At 33.4% G+C, this 20984-nt stretch overlaps 1 long non-coding RNA gene across 2 annotated transcripts in view; it reads left to right on the top strand.

The window, feature by feature from the left end:
- Nucleotides 1-19521, top strand: part of LOC144219335 (uncharacterized) — a 46267-nt gene extending 26746 nt beyond the window's left edge. For both annotated transcript variants that reach the window (XR_013331374.1, XR_013331375.1), the window contains 4 exons: nucleotides 10180-10393; nucleotides 10752-10812; nucleotides 16951-17060; nucleotides 19451-19521. This is a non-coding gene — a long non-coding RNA (uncharacterized LOC144219335). The remainder of the gene's footprint in view (nucleotides 1-10179; nucleotides 10394-10751; nucleotides 10813-16950; nucleotides 17061-19450) is intronic.
- Nucleotides 19522-20984: the final 1463 nt, after the last annotated feature.

Below are 20984 nucleotides of genomic sequence, written 5' to 3'. Positions count from 1 at the left end.
GGGAAGCCAGAAAATGTCATATATATGTGAAATCTATATTATAATTAATAATATATAATATTATTCTTATTTTTCAAGATATAATATCATACAGACTTAAATCAGGTTTTGAAGAAACCTCTCCTGGTATTCAATGAGTCAAAACGGAGAATGGTAGATAAGGTAAATAAAATCAGAACTATTTTAAAAATGTGTGCTAGAAAGTGTTAATTAAAGGATCAGTATCTCCCAGTTACATGTCACAGGTCTATGCTCTCAACTTGTGTTTTATACCTGTGGTATGGATAAGGGTCTATACAAGATAATATATAATTAGAAATTCCTTAGCTCTGTGGGGGAATCAGGCATGATTTTAAATCCTGGCTGGGAAGATATTGGCAAGTTTACCTAACCATTTTACACTTCTATTGACTCATTTCTGAACTGTGAAAAATATTACTTTCCTCTTAGGGTACTGGAGGTTAGATAAGAACATGTATATAAAGTTTGTAGGACATTGCTTGCCATTTCTTAATAACGCAATAATTCATTATTACTATATTGTTTGGATGTTAAATATAGTCATACTTCATGTCTCTTGGCCTTTTCTTTGCCTTTAACTCATTCAGACATCTTAAGGAGGCTACAGTGTGTAAAGGATACTGTCCCTACTACTTTTGGCTTCATTTTATTCACAATAATATTTCTCAAAATAGTCCCTTTCCATTTGATCTTCCATTACCAAGTTGAAACCCTCCTTGGTCTCATCCTGAATTAGAGAAAGCACTTCCTAGCTAATATCCTTGCTTCCAGGTTTTTTTTTAAATTCTATTCATTCAGGAATTCTGCCAAATTTATCTGCCCAAATCCACTTCCAAAATACCACCACTGTATTCTATAATACTCCAAAGGATAATGGCACTATCCCACATTTAAGAAAACATCAACTTCCTTTTTTAGACACTGATCCTTCAAGATCACTCCCATGGCTTCGTACCAGCTTTGGGTGCCCCCACTCTCCTTCAGGAATCTTCATTTTGCCTCACTACTCTATGTTGCCTGTGCTGTGAACACCTTTTCCTTCTATCATCATCCTTTTGTTCATTGAGCTATTTTTACCAGTGTAAATTATCTACTCTTAAAATTGTTTGCATTATGCTAGCCTGTATTGATTTAGCTGTTCCATACCCACCATCCAGGAATTAATCATGCAGTTCTTGGTTATTACAGGTTAATAATCATAAAGTTTTGTTTTGGAGGTTTATGTGTCATAGATATCCTAGTTTCTCTAGCTAGATACTAAGAAACATAGGTCATCTTCTTTTTTTTTTCTAATCCAGTATATATAGCAATATACTGTGCACAAATTTGCAAAGCAGGCACATGATATGTAAGTTTATATTAAATAAATTAACAAAACTACTAATTGAATGATTCACTTAATATTGAATCCATTTTTTGGCCCAGGACTATATTGATCCAAAAGCAGGTAAAACAGTGTTGGCTTTTGATGAAGACTCTTCTAGGGATATGAATCAAATTATCTACAGAAGACACTTCATTTCAATGACATGCTATAATGCTTCATTTACGTGTATATTCTATGTACAGTTCATGGATTTCTTTCTATTTCTTGTCTTTAGTAACTTCACCTAAGATTCCTTCAGAGCTAGAACAAAGCACTAGGTTTCCCCATGATGCTCTATCATTATTTAACACCACAGAGCAGAGTCACATCTAACAATTGCAAGACTTTCCTATTCCAGCATGCAAACTTTTATAAAGCTTGTTCTAATAAATGAAAGAAAAATAAATCCACTGGATTTTCCTATATGCTTCCCTAAGGCTTACATTGAACAATGAGTCCAGTACTGTGCTGTACGTAACACTGCTGAGGTTCCTGAACAATTCAAACCTCACCAAGCACAAGAGCCAAGGAAGCTATTAGCATGCGTCTAAACCCATAGCTTAACATTCCAGATGAGCCTAGAGTCACAGGTTCCTTTGGAATGTGATTTTTTTTTAATTCTTTTCCATGTGGATGTGTGAAAATATGAGGGAGGCTGAAGCAGTTGGAGAGGGAGGGAGAGCATGTCTAGAGTGATGACACATTTAAAAATACCATCCTGAGAAACCCTGAGCTCTCTAGCTATGGATTCTAAATATAGTTATGCCAACGGGAGAGAAGTGCACCAGTTGGGCTTTCAGAAAGCTGCTCCAGCACCAGGTAAAGATGACTCACCCAGAGGGCATAAGGCTGTGATGTGCCATTTCAGCATTTTCTGACCAAAGCCTTCAAAGACAGTTCCTTCCCAGAAAGCCACACTCTCCTCAGAGAACAGAGGAATAATAATACATCAGAACTGAATTCCTAGCATTAGATCATTGCTAATCTCCTAAAAACCACTTTTTTTCATTGTTGTTATAAAAAAGCTTTCTAGGTAATGACTGTTATTGGCTAAGAAAATATACAAAAAATATGCAGTGGATATTATTTTATCTTATATGTATGTTAGCTTAAATATCTTTCTATTAAGTTGATTTCTTATAAGGGAAATCTAAAACTGGTGTTGCACTGAACATACTTCTAACATTCCAAACAATAAATTAAGCAGGATCATAAGCAGAAAAGCCTTTATTTCATGATTTCTGCTTATTTTTTCCATCAGAATATACACACAAACACACAATTCCCTAAAACTTCTTAAATCATCAGACCTATTTGAGCCTACTTTTAAAAAAAAAAAATTAATGTTTTTTTTATTTATTTCTGAGAGAGAGAGACAGCGTGAGCAGGGGAGGTTCAGAGAGAGAGGGAGACACAGAACCCAAAACAGGCTCCAGGCTCTGAGCTGGCTGTCAGCACAGAGCCCATCATGTCATGGGCTCAATCAATCCCATGAACCATGGGATTATGACCTGAGCGAAAGTCGGACACCTAACCAGCTGAGCCACCCAGGCGCCCCTTGAGCCTACTGTTAAAAATGAGTCAGAATGCATCTACTATAGTTCTTGCCCACTGTATATTTATTATGCTGACTAGATTTATTGCATTTTAATGGCTACATGTTCATAAGTTAATTCTTAACCAGGGCTATTTAAAAACCTCCTGTGATGAGCTAACTATAACAAACTTGCCATCTGTGTCTCTTAGGAAGCAAAAGTTTTAAATTTAGTGAACTTGTTGGCATTCTATTTTTCAATTCAACATCCTCTGTAAATGTATTTTCTAGATCCTTAATTCTAGAGGAGTAGGGGTGGAGGGTAGACTAGACTGACTTGTTTGTAAGAGTTGGAATCAGAACTCTCTTAACACTGACTTCATTTAGTGATGATTTAATATTAATAATAGCCCTAGTTTCTCCTTTGCTTTTTCTCATTTCCCTTCAGAACAAGAAGTATAGATGCTACCAACACTTTCCACTTTGCCACCAGGTGATGCCAGTGGAATAAAGGTGTTGAAGAGATTGTTAGCCACATTGTAAATCAGAAGCAGAAAGTGGAGATTTTATCTGTCTTCTGCAGACACGTTCATTCAGTGGTTTCTAATGCCTGAACTTTTACATTAAAATAGAAGGATAGGCATGGAGGTGAGGCATTTGGAGCCCGTTTCTTTTCTTTTCTTTGAGTCTTAATTGTTTCATCTTGTCCTGATGCAGTGGATAATGTTTCCTCTTCTCGAGTTTTGTTTCTATTGCTTTTGATATTTGTATTTACCCTTTTGTATCACTTCCTTCCTTTTTTCTTTCCTACCTTGCCTGTCTTCATTCTTCTGCCTCCCCTCAAAATTAGAAAATAAATAAATAATAAAAATGTAAATAATCTCCCTTTTAATTTGGAGAAAAAAACATCAATTTGTTGCGTTGTTTTTGATGTTAGCATGAAAATCTAACCATAGAGCACTATTAATCTCTATATAGCTTTCATATATCTAGACACTTAACATGATCTGACAAAAAATAAATGGGTAATATACTTCAGTGAATTTTAGGATTCTTCATCAATCATCAATTAAAGTAAACAATTCCCCCCAAATGTCAATTGACTATGATGAGAACTCTTAACTTATTTTAGAAATAAATGTAATTTTCCAATCAAAATTAAGTCATACCTTACAAATTCCAGACCCAAAACAATACAAAAATCCAAATGCAAGAAAGCCTTGTTTTCCAAATAAAGATCTATTAATTAAAAATGGGGTCTGGAATAAAAGAAAACCATGAATCAGATCAGTGGTTAACACTATCCTGCGCGGATAACCAGTGGAAGAATATTAAAATGTGTGTGCTTAAAATTAACTACAAACAGAAATTAACCTGTGCCTATTGTCCCTGTATGATATAGACTAAAAACAAAAACAAAAAAACCCAAAAGCAAACATGAAGAGACTATGACCCTTTGCTTTCCTTTAAATGCATTTTCAAGTCACAGTCACTGAATTTTACCGTAGAGTTATTCGGACATTGTCAGACATACATGCACACAAATTCCAGAATCTCATTTCTTGAATCATAGGTAAAATACCCTTTAACATACCTAATACCTTGACTTTCCAAAAGTTTTTCCTTTCACCAATCTTCACATTGCATTAAAGTATAAAATATAGATGCTGGCTTTTCAGAAGGAGCTGAACTGGTGACAAGCAATTTGATAGGAAATGACTTCATAATGTTAAGTGGATGCTACAGAAAAGAGAGGGTGGTGAAAGATATTGGAGTGTCTGAGACTGACATGCTATTTACACTTTTGAAGACCTCCCCATCCCCCACACTCCAGGGAAGCCTCAGAGTTGGCCTGCGTCCATCTCACTAGGTACAAATGCATTATCTCATTTTCTAGTACCTTTTAACATGCCAAGAACTCATCACATCCCAACTTCCCTAGTTTTTCTTAATTCTGGTTCCTGGAACAATTATTCGCTCTAGAGACAGGAAGAAAAGATACTGATGGGAAAGTTTCTATTCCATTAACTTTGATCAATTCTATAGTTTGGGCAATTGGTCAGACTTCAATCTAAATACTCTGGTTGTTTCCTTTTGATCTTGACAATGTGAAATTACTTTAGAAAATATTAATAATATTTATAATTGTTAGTATTATTTATTAGTATTAAATAAGTAGGCTAGTGACTCTCATGACCCTTAATACTAAGAAACCAGGTATGATATTGTGATCATAGAAAGAGTGAACATAATTTCTTCTACATTTTCAGGGAATTTCTTCCTTTGGGCACCCATCTTTGGGATGAATAAGATGACTCTCTCAAGAATCATTTCCAAAATATGTTCCTGCATAAAGTATAAATAAATATCAGTCATAAAGTTCTAAGCATAAAGTATGAATGAATGTCACTGTACTTCAAACTTATTGGACAATTAAAAAAAAAATTTTAAAAATTATTTCATTATTTTTCAGTTTCAGCTTCATTAATAGGCTAGTGTAGCAAAAAGAGAACTGACCTTGGAATCAGGAGACCAGTCTTTATTGTTTCCCTGGCCATTGAACAAACGTGTGACCTTGGACAAGCCACTTCATCTTTCTTTAGTGAATCTTCATTTATAAGCTGGTAGTGATGAAAAAAAAAAGTTGTTTTTGGACATAGCTGTATTAAGAATATATAGTGTCTGAATGTGTCATCAATGTGCCATTTTCTTGGTTTCTTCCATCTTATGAGAAAATTTTTTATCTTTCTCAGGAAAAGTAGAGGTTACATAAAAATTACTGTAACACTTAAGATTTATTAGATGTTATAGTTTCTTTTAGGAAGGTACTTTATTAGCTTTGTTCATCACTGTGTTTCCACAACACAGAACACAGTAGGCACTATCAGAAAATATTTGTTGAATGAATGAATATGCCTTGGAGATATATTTTGCTTTAAGGAACCTGTTCTCCCCCCACATTTTTATTTTTTATTTTTTTAAATATTTCAAGTTTTTTATTTAAATTCTAATGAGTTAACATATGGTACAATATTAATAATTATAGGCATAGAATTTAGTGATTCATCATTTACATATAATAACTAGTTCTCATCACAACAAGTGCCCTCTAGGAGACCTTTTTAATGTTAACATTATAAAGGAAAACTCCTTAGCCCTTTATTTCTGCAATAAAAGGCAAAAACTAAGGTCCAAATTAGCATTCATCGTGTCTCAAAGAACCCCTAAAATATCATAGCATATAAAGATATTCTCATAAAATCTGCAAAGTATTTCACTGAAATTATAACAATGCAAAAAGTTAATTATCTTAATATGCCTGCATCTGAATTATAAATGTATACAGATTTAAAAGTTTCCATACAATATAATTATCTCCATAAATTATTTGGATACCAGATAACTTTTTGGTAATATTCCTGTCTTAGAAATGACAAAATGCATAGGGCAATCACAATGAAAAAAACATGTATTTTCTAAAGAAAATTTTCTCATTCAGGGTGTTATGTAATAGTACATGTATGTAATGGTATAGTACATAGTGCAGGGGCACCTAGATGGCTCAGTTGGTTGGGTATCTGATTCTTGATTTTGGCTCAGGTCTGATCTCACAGCTGCGAGATTGAGCTACACATTGGGCTCCGCACACTGGGCATGAAGCCTGCTTAAAATACTCTCTCTTCCTCTGCTCCTCCCCTGTTTGTGCTCCCTCTTGCTCTCTAAAAAACACACAAAAAAAGTACATGGTGCAAAATAAGACTGGCTTTACAACCAAGGTTCAAGTTCCTGATTTGTAATTTGAAATTCATTTATTAGTTATCTTTCTCATCTTTACATTTAAAAAAAAATTGTTTACATATTTTTAAGAGAAATAGACAGAGCGTGAGTGGGGGAGGAGCAGAGAGAGGAGGAGACACAGAATCCAAAGCAGTCTCTACACTCAGATGTCAGCACAGAGCTGACAAGGGTCTCAAACTCATAAACCATGAGATCATGATCTGAGCCAAAGTCGGATGCTTAACCAATTGAGCCACTCAGGTGTCTCACTTTTTCATCTTTAAATGAAGAAAATTACAATACTGTTTTCAGGATAAAATAAGCTATTAAATGAAAGCCTCTTAAAATGAAACATTTCACAAAATAGGTATTCAGTAGATGTCAGCAATGCTTCCAATCATGATTTTTATAATGAGAAGCATAAATAAGTCTCCTAAAAAGAAAGAAATCTAACTTTGAAGATCCCTAATGCACACAGTGGATGTTTTTAATACATGCTCCCTTCTTATTCATACTCCATCCTTCACTTGGGAATTTCTGGCTTCCTCCCTCCCTCCCACCTTCAAGAAGGTATGCCTGGAAGCCCACCAGGCCAATTTCCTCTAGGTGATAGGCTAGGCACTAAATCTGGCTGTTAGCAGATCAAAGAAGGGTTAGGTAAGATACTTGGAGCTCAGAGTAACTGATTTACCTAATCTAGTAGCATATCGTCTTATTTTATTTTCTGTTCTTTTCTTCTTTTTAAATTTTTGTTTGTTTGTTTTCATTGCAGTATAGTTGACACACAATGTTACATTAGTTTCAGGTGTACATAGTGATTCAACAACTCTACATTATACTATGCTCACCCGAACTAGAGCTCCCATCTGTCACCATACAATGTTATTACAATACCATTGACTATATTCCCTATGTGGTATCTTTTATTCCCATTACTTATTCATTCCACAACTGCAAGCCCATATCCCCATATTTCCCCTCCCTTTCACCCATTTTGCCCATTCTCCCATCTCCCTCTTCTATGGTAGCCATCAATTGCTTCTGTTTTTATGGGTCTGTTTCTGCTTTTTATTTGCTCATTTGTTTATTCATTTTTACCCAGTTTTTTAATCCTTTTACCAAATGTTTCAGAATTCTTATATGGTTCATCGTCTCAGTATTTTTTCCATATCTAAAGATTTACAGATATTAATCAAAGGTACAGGATAGAAATAACTGGCTAAAGTTGCAATAGTGTCTGACATTTACTTTTAAGATTTTAAACAGTGATGATGCTCCCCACTATAAATTACTTGTTTCATTTCACTCCTCCTATAAACAAACAAAATAGCAATTTTGTTTTGCCTTTTTAGGGGTAAATATGAGTAATCTGAGAAAAACATATTGCTTGTGAAGGCTTAACTCCTTTGCACATCCTTTCCTATCAAAAGCATCCTCCCACACACTGAAACTTAAGAAGTCAAAGACTGCCCAGATTTTTGTGCCTCATAAGTCTTCAAGACTATTTTGTGATTTTAATGATAATAAAGTGAACAATATCATAATTTTTTATGACAGAGAAACAAATGATCATACAAAATATGAATTTCAAGAAATCACTAATAGGGTCTGAGTGTTAGCATTTTTACTAGCATCGTCTTGGTATTTATTCATTTTAGTATGTATTTGAAAAACAGTATGCTAGAGTGATTTGAAAACTTATTTAGCTTAGAATTTGAGACTATACTTTTAGTTGTTCTTAAAATGAATTTATATTTATTTAGAGAAGTACAGATTGAAGCTACTCAAAATCTCAAAATGATCATTGTTGAAGTATATCACTTATAAATAAGGAAAAAAATAAAACCATAATTTTCAGACAAAAATCTATAAACAATAAATGGTTACTTTTATTCATTTATTTATTTTATTTATTATTCTATTTTATTCATTTATTTAAGTGTAATTCTTGTATAATTAAATTTATCCTTTTTGGTGTATATTTCTATGAGTTTTGGCAAACATTTTTGTGTAACTACAATTATAGATAAGATGTAGACCATTTCCATGACTTCCCCAAGTCCTCTCATATATCTTTTTAACCAATCCCTTTTCCAGCCCTAGACCTAGAAACTACTTACATGTTATCTGTCTCTACAGTTTTGTATTTTCCAGAATTTCATATGAATGAAACCACAGGGATGTAGCCTTGGAGTCTGGCTTTTTTCATTTATCATGATGTTTTTGAGAATAATCCTTGAGTAGAAGTAAGAAGTGTGTCTCCTAGCAGTTTGCTCCTGTTTATTTTTGAGAAGCATTCCATCCACTGCAGGAAGTACCATTATTTGTTTAACATTTATCTGTTGAAGGATATTTGGGTTGTTCCCAGTTTTTAACAATTAAGATCAGAACTACAATCAATGTTTCTCTTCAAGTTTTGTGTGGGCATAAGTTTTCACTTTTCTACAGTAAGTACCTAGTACTGATTTGCAGGATTATATGATAGGTATAATGTTTAATGTCATAAGAAAGTGTAAAACTATTTCCAAAGTGGCTGGACCATTTTTGAATTCCCATCAACAGCTTATGAGTGCTTCAGTTGCTTCATATCGACAGTTGTTTTCTTGCATTCTAACTGGGGTTATTTTAACATTCATTCATCTAGCCATCTGTTTATTTATTTATTCATTTAGTTGAGCAATAGCTTATTTGGGTGACTTATAAGTTTATGATAAAAGTTGAAATTGATGCTTTTGTCCTAATGAATGTATATTGATCTAAGTAAGTAGAAGTGAATAAGTGAGTTGATAACAGAAAACAATCATTACTGAAGTAAGTCATTTATAAAGACAAAAGTAAAAACCACAATATTCCATAAACTCTAGGAATATGATATTATTTTATTTTTTAATGTTAATTTACTTATTTTGAGAGAGAGAGAGAGAGACAGAGAGAGAGAGACAGAGAGAGAGAATGTGAGCAGGAGAGGGGCAAATAGAGCGGGAGAGAAACAATGCCAAGTAGGCTCCATGCAGTCAGTGCAGAGCCTGATACTGGCCCGGATCTCAAGAACTGTGAGATTATGCATGACCAGAGCCAAAATGAAGAGTTAGACACTCAACCAGCTGAAACACCCAGATACCCCTGTGTCATTATTATTTTTTTAATGTTTATTCATTTATTTTTGAGAGAGAGAGTGAAGAGAGGGAGGGACAGAGAAACAGGGAGACAGAATCCCAAGCAGGCTCCCCACTATCTGCAAAGCCCAACATGGGGCTTGAACACATGAATGATGAGATCATGACCTAGGCTGAAACCAAGAGCAGGACACTCAACTGACTGAGCCACACAGGTACCCTTGTGATATTATTTTAGATATTTGGTTTCATACAACTAACAGTATATAGTTATTGCTTATAAATCTATTCCATTGGACTATTACTGGTATTACTTCAGAACTGCATTGACATAGTTTAAATTTTTTTTTTTTTTAATGTTCTAGGAGAGAGAGAGAGTGACAGAGTGAGCAGGGGAGAGTCAGAGAGAGAGGGAGTCACAGACTGAAACAGGCTCCAGGCTCTGAGCTGCTGTCAGCACAGACGAACCCATAAACCGCGAGATCATGACCTAAGCGAAAGTCGGACGCTTAACCGACTAAGCCACCCAGGCGCTCCTGACATAGTTTAAAGAAGCTCAAGTATCTTCTTATTCATAAGGTTACAATAAATCTTCACTTCTTATTTTCTCTGACCTTTATCAATATTTTTTATATTCATCATGGTACAAAAATAATTATTTATATATGCTATATGTATTACAAACTATTAGAAAAATAAATGTACAGAATTCTTAATGCCTATCATATAGGACTAGCAAATACTTAATTAAAGGAATTATATATGATACAGGGAAACAATGCGTTTATTTTACTTAAAGTGCTGACATTTTATTCAAGCTATAAAATTAAAGAAAGAAAAACAGGAGTTTTAACAAATTGAAGAGCTAATACTGTCCTGCATTTCCAATTTTATGCATTACTATATTGAAACTATCTTTTATATTGTTACATGATAGACTTCATGACTTGTGCAAAACTGAACATGACTGAGGCTAATCAAGTCTGAAGTAAAGAACAGTAAGTACTGACTTAATTATTATCACTCAAAATTTAAGAGTAAGTAAAGTATGTATCAAAATGGGAACTCATTAGAAATGAGCTTAAAACAAAAAGAAAAACATGTAAATAAATATTACTGACCTTTGGAGAAAGAGATTGAGAAGCCTCTGCTCTGGAGATCTCATCAGTCATCTGCTCTGGAAGGTTTGGACATGGAAGTTGCTAGAAGCAAGGAAAAATATCTTAGATGCCTTTCAAGCATGCTTTTTCACAGTTTATGCTTTATATCTCTCAATAAAGCACAATAAAGACAAAAGAAAATCAAAATACAAGATGCTTAATTTATTTTTAGAAATCTTTTTTTTTCCTAAAATTTATCTAAAATTGGATCTCTGTATTTAAGAGTCTCTTATGGTTTGCCTCTGTCTTTCTGTTTTTATCTTATTTTTCCTTTCCTTCCCCTATGTTCATATGTTGTGTTTCTCAAATTCCACATACCGGTGGAATCATATGATATCTGAAAGTTGCTGGAGGGGAGGGGGGATAGGTTAAATTGGTGATGGACATTAAGGACCACAGTTTTGGGGAGGAGTATTGGATTTCATATGCAAGAGATGAATCAGTGGGTTCTACTCCTGAAGCCAAGACTACACTGTAATTTAACTAACTTGAATTTAAATTAAAACAATAAATTAAAAAATTGGACCAGTAGCATGTAATTTTAAGTGTTTTATTAATATAAAGCCAATATAGAACAAACTGCAACTGTTTATAGTGTACAGTTTATAAGTTTTGAAATATGTAGCATGGATGAAACAATCAGCCTGTAAAGACAGTGAACAATTTCCCTCTTGCCTATTTTTTTTTTCATGCTTATTTCTGAGATTGAGAGAGTGAGTGGGGAAAGGGCGGAGAAGAGGGGGAGACACAATCCGAAATAGGCTCCAGGTTCTGAGCTGTCAGTACAGAGCCTGATGTGGGGCTCCAACTCATGAAGTCTGACTCATGATCCAACATCAGACACTTAACCAACTGAGCCCCTCAGGCACCCAGCCTTCTTGCCCCTGCTTAACGACAACTTTGCATCCCTTCCCAAACCTACATCCATTGCTGTTGTAACCACTGGTCTGCTTTTTGGTCAACAGAAATTAGTTTGCATTTACTAGCATATTACATAAATGAAATCATACAAGTAGTTTTTTTGTCTGCCTTTTTAAATTCAGTGTAATTATTTTCATTTCCATTCATATTGTAGCTTGTATCAATGTTTCATTCATTTTTTGCTGAGTATTATTCCATTGTATGGACATACTGCTATTTCACTTGTGAATAGATATTTGAGTTAGTTCCAAATTAATGATGAATAAAGCCATTGTAAACATTTCCAAATATTTTTGTAAAAATATTTTATTTCTCTTAAGTATCTATGGAATGGATAGATCATATGGAAGACGTATGTTTCATTTTTTAAGAACCAGTTTCCCAAAGTAACTGTTCCATGTATCGTCCTTCAATCAGTGTGTGTTTTAATGTTCCACATTTTTGTCAACAGTTGATATAGCAAGTCTCTTTCATTGTACCTATCTAATCTACGTGTAGTCACTACAGTGGTATCTCATGGTAGTTCTCTTTTGCCTTGTCCTAACAATTAGTGATGCTGGACATCTTTTCATGTGCTTATTTGCTATTTGTACATTTTCTCTAGCAATATGTCTGTTCAATTTTTTTAGCCATTTATATATCGTTTTTTAGAATTCCATATATATTCTAGATATTATCCTTCTACTAGATATATAAACTGGATAAAATTTCTGTGGCTTGCCTTTTATTCTCTTAAGTCTGTCAGAGAATATGAGTCTTTAATTTTGATGAAAAAAATGTTATCAACCAATTCCATTATGAATCCTATTTAAAGCATGGTATCAACAAATCTCCTATTTTACGTCCACAGAGGTTGTTTTCCTATGTTTTCTTCTAGATGTTTTATAATTTTAGGTTTTAAATTTAGTTCTATGTTCTATTTTGAGTTAGTTTTGATTAATGGTGCAAAGTATCCTTATTTTATGCTTTATATATAGAACAGATGTGGCACATTTGTTGAAAACAGAACCCAGTATCCACTGATTTGTTTTTCTATTTGTGTTATATATATGTCATTGTCCATATACACGTAGATCTATTTCAGTATTCCTGTTTTTCTATTTCACTGATCTACACGTCTATCTTTATGCCAATACCATGCTGATGTAAGAACTTTCTTTTTCTTTACTATTAGTATTTACTGCTATAGATAGAACCATAAGTACTGATTCAGTAACATTCTACAAATGTTAGAATGTTGTATTTTCATGTTATTATTAATTACTAAGTATTATTATTTTATATTTTGATTTTGTTGTTGACCAGTGAGGTATTCAACAATTTGCTATTAAGTTTCCAAATACTTGGAGATTTTTCAGAAATCTTTCATTATTGATTTCTATTTACTTTATATCATCTGAATGCTTTAAAATTTATCCAGACTTGTTTTATATCTAAACATATATTCTATCTTAATAAATGTTCTGGATACACTTGAAAGAATGTAAAAGTGAACTGTATTATACTCTTGTTGGGTGGAGTGTTATAGATATCAACTAGGCATGTTGTTTGATAGTGTTGATTAAATCCCCTGCATCTGTACAGGTTTTCTGTCTACATGTTCTGTCAATCATTGAGAAAAGATTGCTGAAACCTATGACTATAATTTAGAGTGTTTGTTCTCTGTTCAATTCTAACAGCTTTTTCTTCATATATATTAAACCTCTGTTATTAGATATAAGCATGTAGAGTGTGTATGCCCTCAGAATGAATGGGTCTCTTTCAGAGTATGAAATCACATTCTTTATTCTTGGTAAGAGCTTTTGCCCTAAAGTCAAATTTCTGAAGTTAATATAACTATTGAAATTTACTTTTGGTTAGTGTTGGCATAGTATGTATTTGCACATCCTTTAACTTATAATTTTTTGAAATTTTGAGATGATTAAATTTACACATAACATTAAAAAATAATACTCAATGTGCCCTTTACCCAGTTACTTTTCATGGCAACTGTGCAAAACCATAGTGCAATATCACAACCAGGATACATCGTTACGGTTAAGATACAGAATATTTTCATCAAAACAAAGATCCCTCATGTTGCCCTTGTAACCACTCCCACATTCTTCTTTCTCCATAGCTTCTAAACCCTGGGCAATCACTAATCTGTTTTTCATGGCATAAAGTTGCCATTTTATGAATGTTATATAAATGAAATCATACAGTATGTACTCCTTGGAATTGACCTTTATTACTTGGCATGATTCTCTGGAACTTTATCAAGCTTGCTCCCCATATCAACAATTTGTGTCTTTTTATTGCTGAATAGTATTTATTAGTATAGGCATACTACAAGTTTGCTTACCATTCACCAGTGTTAGAATATATAATCTATTTCTAGTTTTTGGCTATTATAAGTGAAGCAGTTCTAAATATTCATATACAGATTTTCATTTCTCTGGGATAAATGCTGGTTGTATGTCAAACTGCAGTTTCTTAAGAAACTCCAAATTGTACCGTATTAGAGGGAGTGGCTATACCATTTTACAATCCTACCAGCAGTGCATAGGTGATCTAATTTCTAAATATTCTATGTTACTATTTTGGTGTTGTCATTATTTTGTATTTTAGCCATACTGATAGCTGTGTAGTGTTATCTCATTCAGATTTTATTTTGTATTTTTTTTTAAATATTTTTATTTATTTCTAGGAGAGAGAGAGAAAGACAGTGTGAGCAGGGGAGGGTCAGAGAGAGAGGGAGATACAGACTCTGAAATAGGCTCCAGGCTCTGAGCTGGCAGTCAGCACAGAGCCCGACGCGGGGCTCGAACCCATGAACGGCGAGATCATGACCTAAGCGAAAGTCGGACGCTTAACCGACTAAGCCACCCAGGTGCCCCTATTTTGTATTTTCTTAATAGCTAATGAAATTAAACAACTTTTCATGTGTTTATTTGACATCCGTAGCTCTCCTCAGTGAATTTTTCTCTTCATGTTTTTTGTCCATATTCTAACTGGATTGTTTGTTTAGTGTTGAACATTAGGAATGTTTTTGTTTCTGTTTGTTTACTGTTTGGGGATCTTTTTATTTGTTTAAATTCTCTAGTTAAAATATTTTACAATAGCATTGAAAGTTGTTTATATAATAACTTTTAAATTCAAGAACATATAAGTATTCAATATATTCAAATGTTCAGTTATATTAAAGATATAAAGGATATTGATATATTCTTTATTATAGTATTTTAAATATTAAATACTTTATTGAATATATGGTTCACAATTATTTTCTCCCAGTCTGTATCTTGTCTTTTGAGACCTTTACCAGAATCTTCTGCAGAGTAAACTTTCAATTTTGAAGTCCAGTTTATCAATTTTTCTTTTATCTATTCTGCTTTAGTTGCAAAACCTAAATGTTGCAAGACATGTTTTCAACAAGCTCTATCTAGATCCTGAACTTTTTTCAAAAAGATTTTTGGTTTTATATTTTACATTTAAATTTATGCTTTTTTGAGAGAGAGAGAATGCTTGAGCAGGGGAGGGGTAGAGAGAATCTTACACAGGCTCCAAGCCCAGCACGGAGCCTGATTCAGGGCTTAACATGTAACTCGATTCCAGTACCTCAGGATTATGACTTGTGCCAAAATCATGAGCCAGACGCTCAAATGACTGAGTCACCCAGGCTCTAAATTTATGAGCCATTTTGACTTATGTGAAGAAGTTTGACATTTAGGTCAAGGTTTTCGTTTGTTTCATTTCCTTGAGTTTTACTATCAATACCCAATTGGTCCAACATTATTTGTTGAAAAGAAAGCTGCATTAATTTACTTTTACCTATTTGTCAAAAATTAATTGCATAATTTGTTGGTCTATTTCTAGATTTTCAATTTTGTTCCATTGCACTGTGTGTCTAATCATCCATCAGTACTACATAGTTTTATTTTCTATAGCTATACAATAAGTCTTAAAATTGAGTAGACAGATTTCTCCTACTTTATTCCTTTTTATCAAAAATATATTAGCTATTCATACAATAGGATGCAGCTTTCCACTTCTGAGTATTTATCCAAAAAAATGGATAAAAACACTAATTTTGGGGCACCTGGGTGGCTCAGTCAGTTAGGTGTCTGGCTCTGGTTTCGGCTCAGATCATGATCTCACAGTTTCGTGAGTTCAAGCCCCACATCAGGCTCTATACTGATGGTATGGAGCCTGCTTGGGATTCTTTCTCTCTCCCTTTCTCTCTGTCCCTCCCCTGCTCACACTGTTTCTGTCTCTCTCAATATAAATAAACTTAAACAAATTTTAAAAAGAGAAAACAAAAACACTAATTTAAAGTGATGCATGTACCCCCATGTTCACTTCAGCATAATTTATAATAGCAAAGATATGGAAACCACCAGATTATAAAGCAGTATTATTCATCCATAGAAAATAATGAAATCTTACCATTTGAGAAAAATGAATGGACCTCAAGGGCATTATGCTTATTGAAATAGGTCAGACAGAGAAATACACATTCCATCTGATCGCTCTTAAATGTGGAATCCAAAAAACAACCAACCAAACAACCATATAAATACAGAGAACAGACTGATAGTTGTAAAAGGTGGGAGTAGATGGCTGGACTGTATTGTTGTTGCTATTGTTTAAATGAATTAAATAACTTTTAAAGAAAAACAAAATAGGAAAGATCTGCTGGAGTTTTGTAATCGTAACTTGGGGAAATAACTTATATAGCAATGCTTCTACTTAGCTCATACCAAAAAATAATTAGCAGATTTAATGGATAGTCACCAGATGTAAATAAGCAAAAGCTAACTTGTTATTTTTAGAATGGAAGTACATAGCTTTATAACAGTTATTAAGACATATATTCATGAATTCCATGATATAAAGGTAACCATCAGAACCAAACATAAGTTAATAAAGTATAAATTTCTAGATTTAAATAAACTCAAGTAAAATCAATTATTAGTTCTACGGATGTGTATTTCTTAGGATTTCCTGAATAGACAAAAAAAGAACATTTGTATTTATTCTTTTTTAATATATATGCTTCTTATTTTCTTTTAGTGCCTTAAAGACCTGGTTAGAGCTTCTAGCATCATACTCAGAGGGAGTGTGGGTGACTCAGTTGGTTGAGCATCCAACTCTTGATTTTGGCTCATGTCATGATCTCACAGGTTAGTGCGTTCAAGCTCTGAGTCAGGCTCCATTGCTGATAAAGCAGAGCCTACCTGGAATTCTCTCTCTGCCCCTCCCCTACTTGTGTGGGCCCTCTCTCTCTCTCTCTTTCTCTCTGTCTTTTTCTCAAATAAATACATAAGCATTAAAAAATAACTCTCAGCACTATACTGAATAAGTCTTGAGAGAGTATGTCCTGGTTTTGTTCCCTCTATTAGGGTTAAACCATTCAGTCTTTAATCATAAAACATGTTAGCTTTAAGGTTGTTACACAAGTTCTTTATCAAGTGAGGAAGTTCCTCTCTATTATTATTATTTATTCTGAGACTGTTTATCATGAATAGATGTTGAATTTCATCAAACATATTTCTTCATTGATTGATATAATAATCTGATTTTTCTCCTTCAGTCTATTAATATGGAGGATTACATGGATTAATTTTTAATTATTGAACCAAACTTACATTTATAGAATAAATCCCACTTGATCATGGTGTATGATTATTTTTATATATTGCTGAATTCTATGTACTGAGATTTTATTATGGATTTTATGCATCTATATTTGTGAAAAATGTTTGTCTGTGATTTTCTTTTACCATCTTTGTTTGGTTAATCCAAAGATACTAAACTGAGTCAGTCTGAATGTTCAACCTTTCCTTTCCCTCTGTCTATTTTGTTATCTGTGTTTAAAATCTTGACATACATTTATATTTATATGCTTGTTTTCACTGTTACTTTACTGTTATCACTGGTTTTTGGTTGTTTCTAATGGAAGGTCAAATCTGATACCTTTTATGCCATCTTGATTAAAAGTCAAAGGCTTAACATAATTTTGAAAAGAGGAGAAAAAGAAAAAAAGAGAACAGTAATAAAAACAAAAATGTATAGATGTTAGACTCAATCACTGGAACAGAAATAGCTCCCAATAAAGTATTCTTTTTGCCCTAATACTTGAATTTAGTGCTTTTGGATTCACAAATTTCCTTAACTGTATACATTAATTTTCTATATATGTAAGTAAAATTTTCCCTGGAGCAAGTTCATACTTTCCTGCCTTTTAAAGAAATCTGTTATTAATGATTAATAACAAACTTAATAAGAGATCTTTAGACCAGAAGTTATCAAATCAATTGAGGTCACATAAACTGTTTAAAATCATATGGTGGCTTAAGAAAAAAAAAAACTTTAGTGTTAGAAGACTTACAGGCAAGAAATAGGACAAAGTCTAAATTTTTTTCTAATAAAATGTTCCTTATAATTTCCTATCAATCTTGTATAGATTTGAGGCAGAAAGAGAAAAATGATTCCTGCAGTCATCTTTTCAAACAAAATTGCTGAACATTGGGTTTTTAAAAGTGGTAATAATTCATTTTCTTCCTCAAAATCACTCAAATTCTGCTAATTACTATTTTTCTTAGCTGTCACACCAGACTGAATAGATTTATTTTCTTTTCTATTCTAAGTGTTAATAAGAAGCTAACATACTCCAAAGACCTAAGCACTCAAGAATACGTAGTTTGGAATAGGGATTATGTTGGTGTGGTTTTAACCAAGTAATAATAGCTCTGTCAGAAAATTAGCAAGAGGTAGTCTTATCTATCTATTTTCTGAATCTCCTCTAAACATATTATGTCTAATCCAAAACAGGATATTTGTCATTGTTTAGTTTATGAGCCTCTTTAAAAAAATGGAATTTGAAAGCAACAGTCAAAATAAAAAACAAGTCTGTTGAGTTGTTGATTATTTAAATTCACCAAATAATGTGTTCAAAGCTATTCTTGAGCCTAATTTCATATCTGGACCTCACCAATGGACCTCACCATCCCTGAACTTCATTTCATTACCCACCTTAAAATTCCTGTCTCAAACCTAGAGGGGAAGTGGGGATGCTAGGAAGCTCAAGGATGTAATGGAACAACCGACTCAAAAATTACCTGACAATATGTACAACAATACATGACATATTTCAAAATATAATCACTATTTTTTGGGAGGGAGTGGGCAAGAATCTTTCACACTATTCTTAATGTCAAATTGCAATGACAAAATACCATCTACATGTGAAAACAATATGTAAATAGGGCTTCTTAATCTAGAGTCAGTTTAGACATATAGAAAGCTAATGATTTAAGCAATTATTAATATTATATTATTAAGATCCCCGCCATTAAAGCTCAATAGTTACTGAGTGTCCCCTGTGTGCCAGGCCTGTGCCATTCTTTCATTTTAAAAAATCTAAACTGTCATAGGGTTGAATACACAGGAAGCAAATCATTCATGACTTCAGTGCCTCCTGTTAATAGGAATTAATATGAATAACACTCGGCATTATGAAGCTGATTCAAAGAGCTGATTCAAGCTCTTTCTGTTGTCATCTGAGGTGCAGCTGAAACTACTGAGTAATTTTGGTGCAGCTGAAAAAGAGTGGAACTTGGAAGTGTACAAGTACAACTTGGAAGTGAGCTTTCTAACACAGAAAAAGTACTTCCCCAGGATAAATTTAAGAATGGACAAAGCATCAGTTTTTCTGATGGACAATATTTAAAAGCAATGTGCAATAGTTTAAGCATTTCTTCTTAAGAAACTTAAAATTTAATATCAATTCATAATATTTTGCTGACAAAAACAATGTTCATAATTCTGGCATTGCCAAAGGTAACCTTATTGATATGAAAGGAAACAATACAGACTGAAATAAACAGAAGGGTGTGGTAATGTATTTGAGCATTTCCAATTAAGAACCCCATAGGTAGGCATACATTTATCATACTAGCTCCAATTAATCTACAGGGTCCTATACATATGCCAAATACTTATAAATTATAAGATTGTACAAGAGGGAATGGAATCAGGTGAAGTATTTTGGTTTAAAAAGACATATGAAGTTAGATACATGGAAAAGTGGGCGTCATTACAGGAGCTGGGAAAAATGAATGGTGGTTGAAGAGAGAAAACAAGAGAATGAAAGATAGAGAATACAACAGAACTACTGAAAAATTAAAACAAGCACTTTTGAGGGGAAGAACTATTGCTTATCTTTCTTCTGAATCCTCCATAGCCTATTGTAGGACTTAACTTACACAAAATTAGTGTTCAAAATACTAAAAGATGTATTAATTGATTTTAAAAAATTCTAGAAGTGCCTGGGTGGCTCAGTTAGATAAGCGTCCAACTCCTGATTTTGGCTCAGGTCATGGTCTCATGATTCATGAGTCAAGTCCTGCATTAGGTTCCACACTGACAACATGGAGCATGCTTTGGATTCTCTCTCTCTCTCCCTCTCTCTCTCTCCCTGCCCCTCCCCACTAGCATGTGTGCTCTCCCCTTCTCTCTCAAAATAAAAAACATTAAATATGTTAATATATATAAATATATAATATATATGATATATATAACATAATCAAAGGGAATCAACTGAAGTAGTTAGCTGAATTTAAGAGTAAAACCTCAGTTTGTCAGGATTTTGATACTATATATAGGGATTTTCTTGCAAGGTAGGAAAGCTCATAAATATGATTGTTAATGCATTTAGAGGTGAACAGCCTCTGAGACTGACATTAACCAATGTCATAACAGACTCATGTATAACAACGTAAATAGTAATTCTAATTTTATAATACACATGATATCTAGAACATCAAATATCTCTCTTTTTATTAGCATACTAATAAATAATAATACAGAATTTACATCTGAATATTGCAGAATGAATTAGGTATGTGTTTTACTACCTGATTGTAAAAGTTGTCAACCTATTATCATTTACCAACTCACATTCATCCTTACCCAGAGACTCTGCCCCTATTAGCTTTCTGAGCCCCTATCTAAAACCAATTCTTCATGCATTATATTCTAGTCTCTCATGCCTACTAAAGGACATTTACTTTTCTGTTTTTCAACATTTTATTTTTATACCCACC

The sequence above is a fragment of the Crocuta crocuta genome, unplaced genomic scaffold (assembly GCF_008692635.1).
Source record: "Crocuta crocuta isolate KB4526 unplaced genomic scaffold, BGI_CrCroc_1.0 scaffold118, whole genome shotgun sequence".
In the NCBI taxonomy this organism is placed as follows: domain Eukaryota; kingdom Metazoa; phylum Chordata; class Mammalia; order Carnivora; family Hyaenidae; genus Crocuta; species Crocuta crocuta.
Note: the sequence above shows the minus strand (reverse complement) of the source record. Positions and strands in the feature narration are given on the sequence as shown.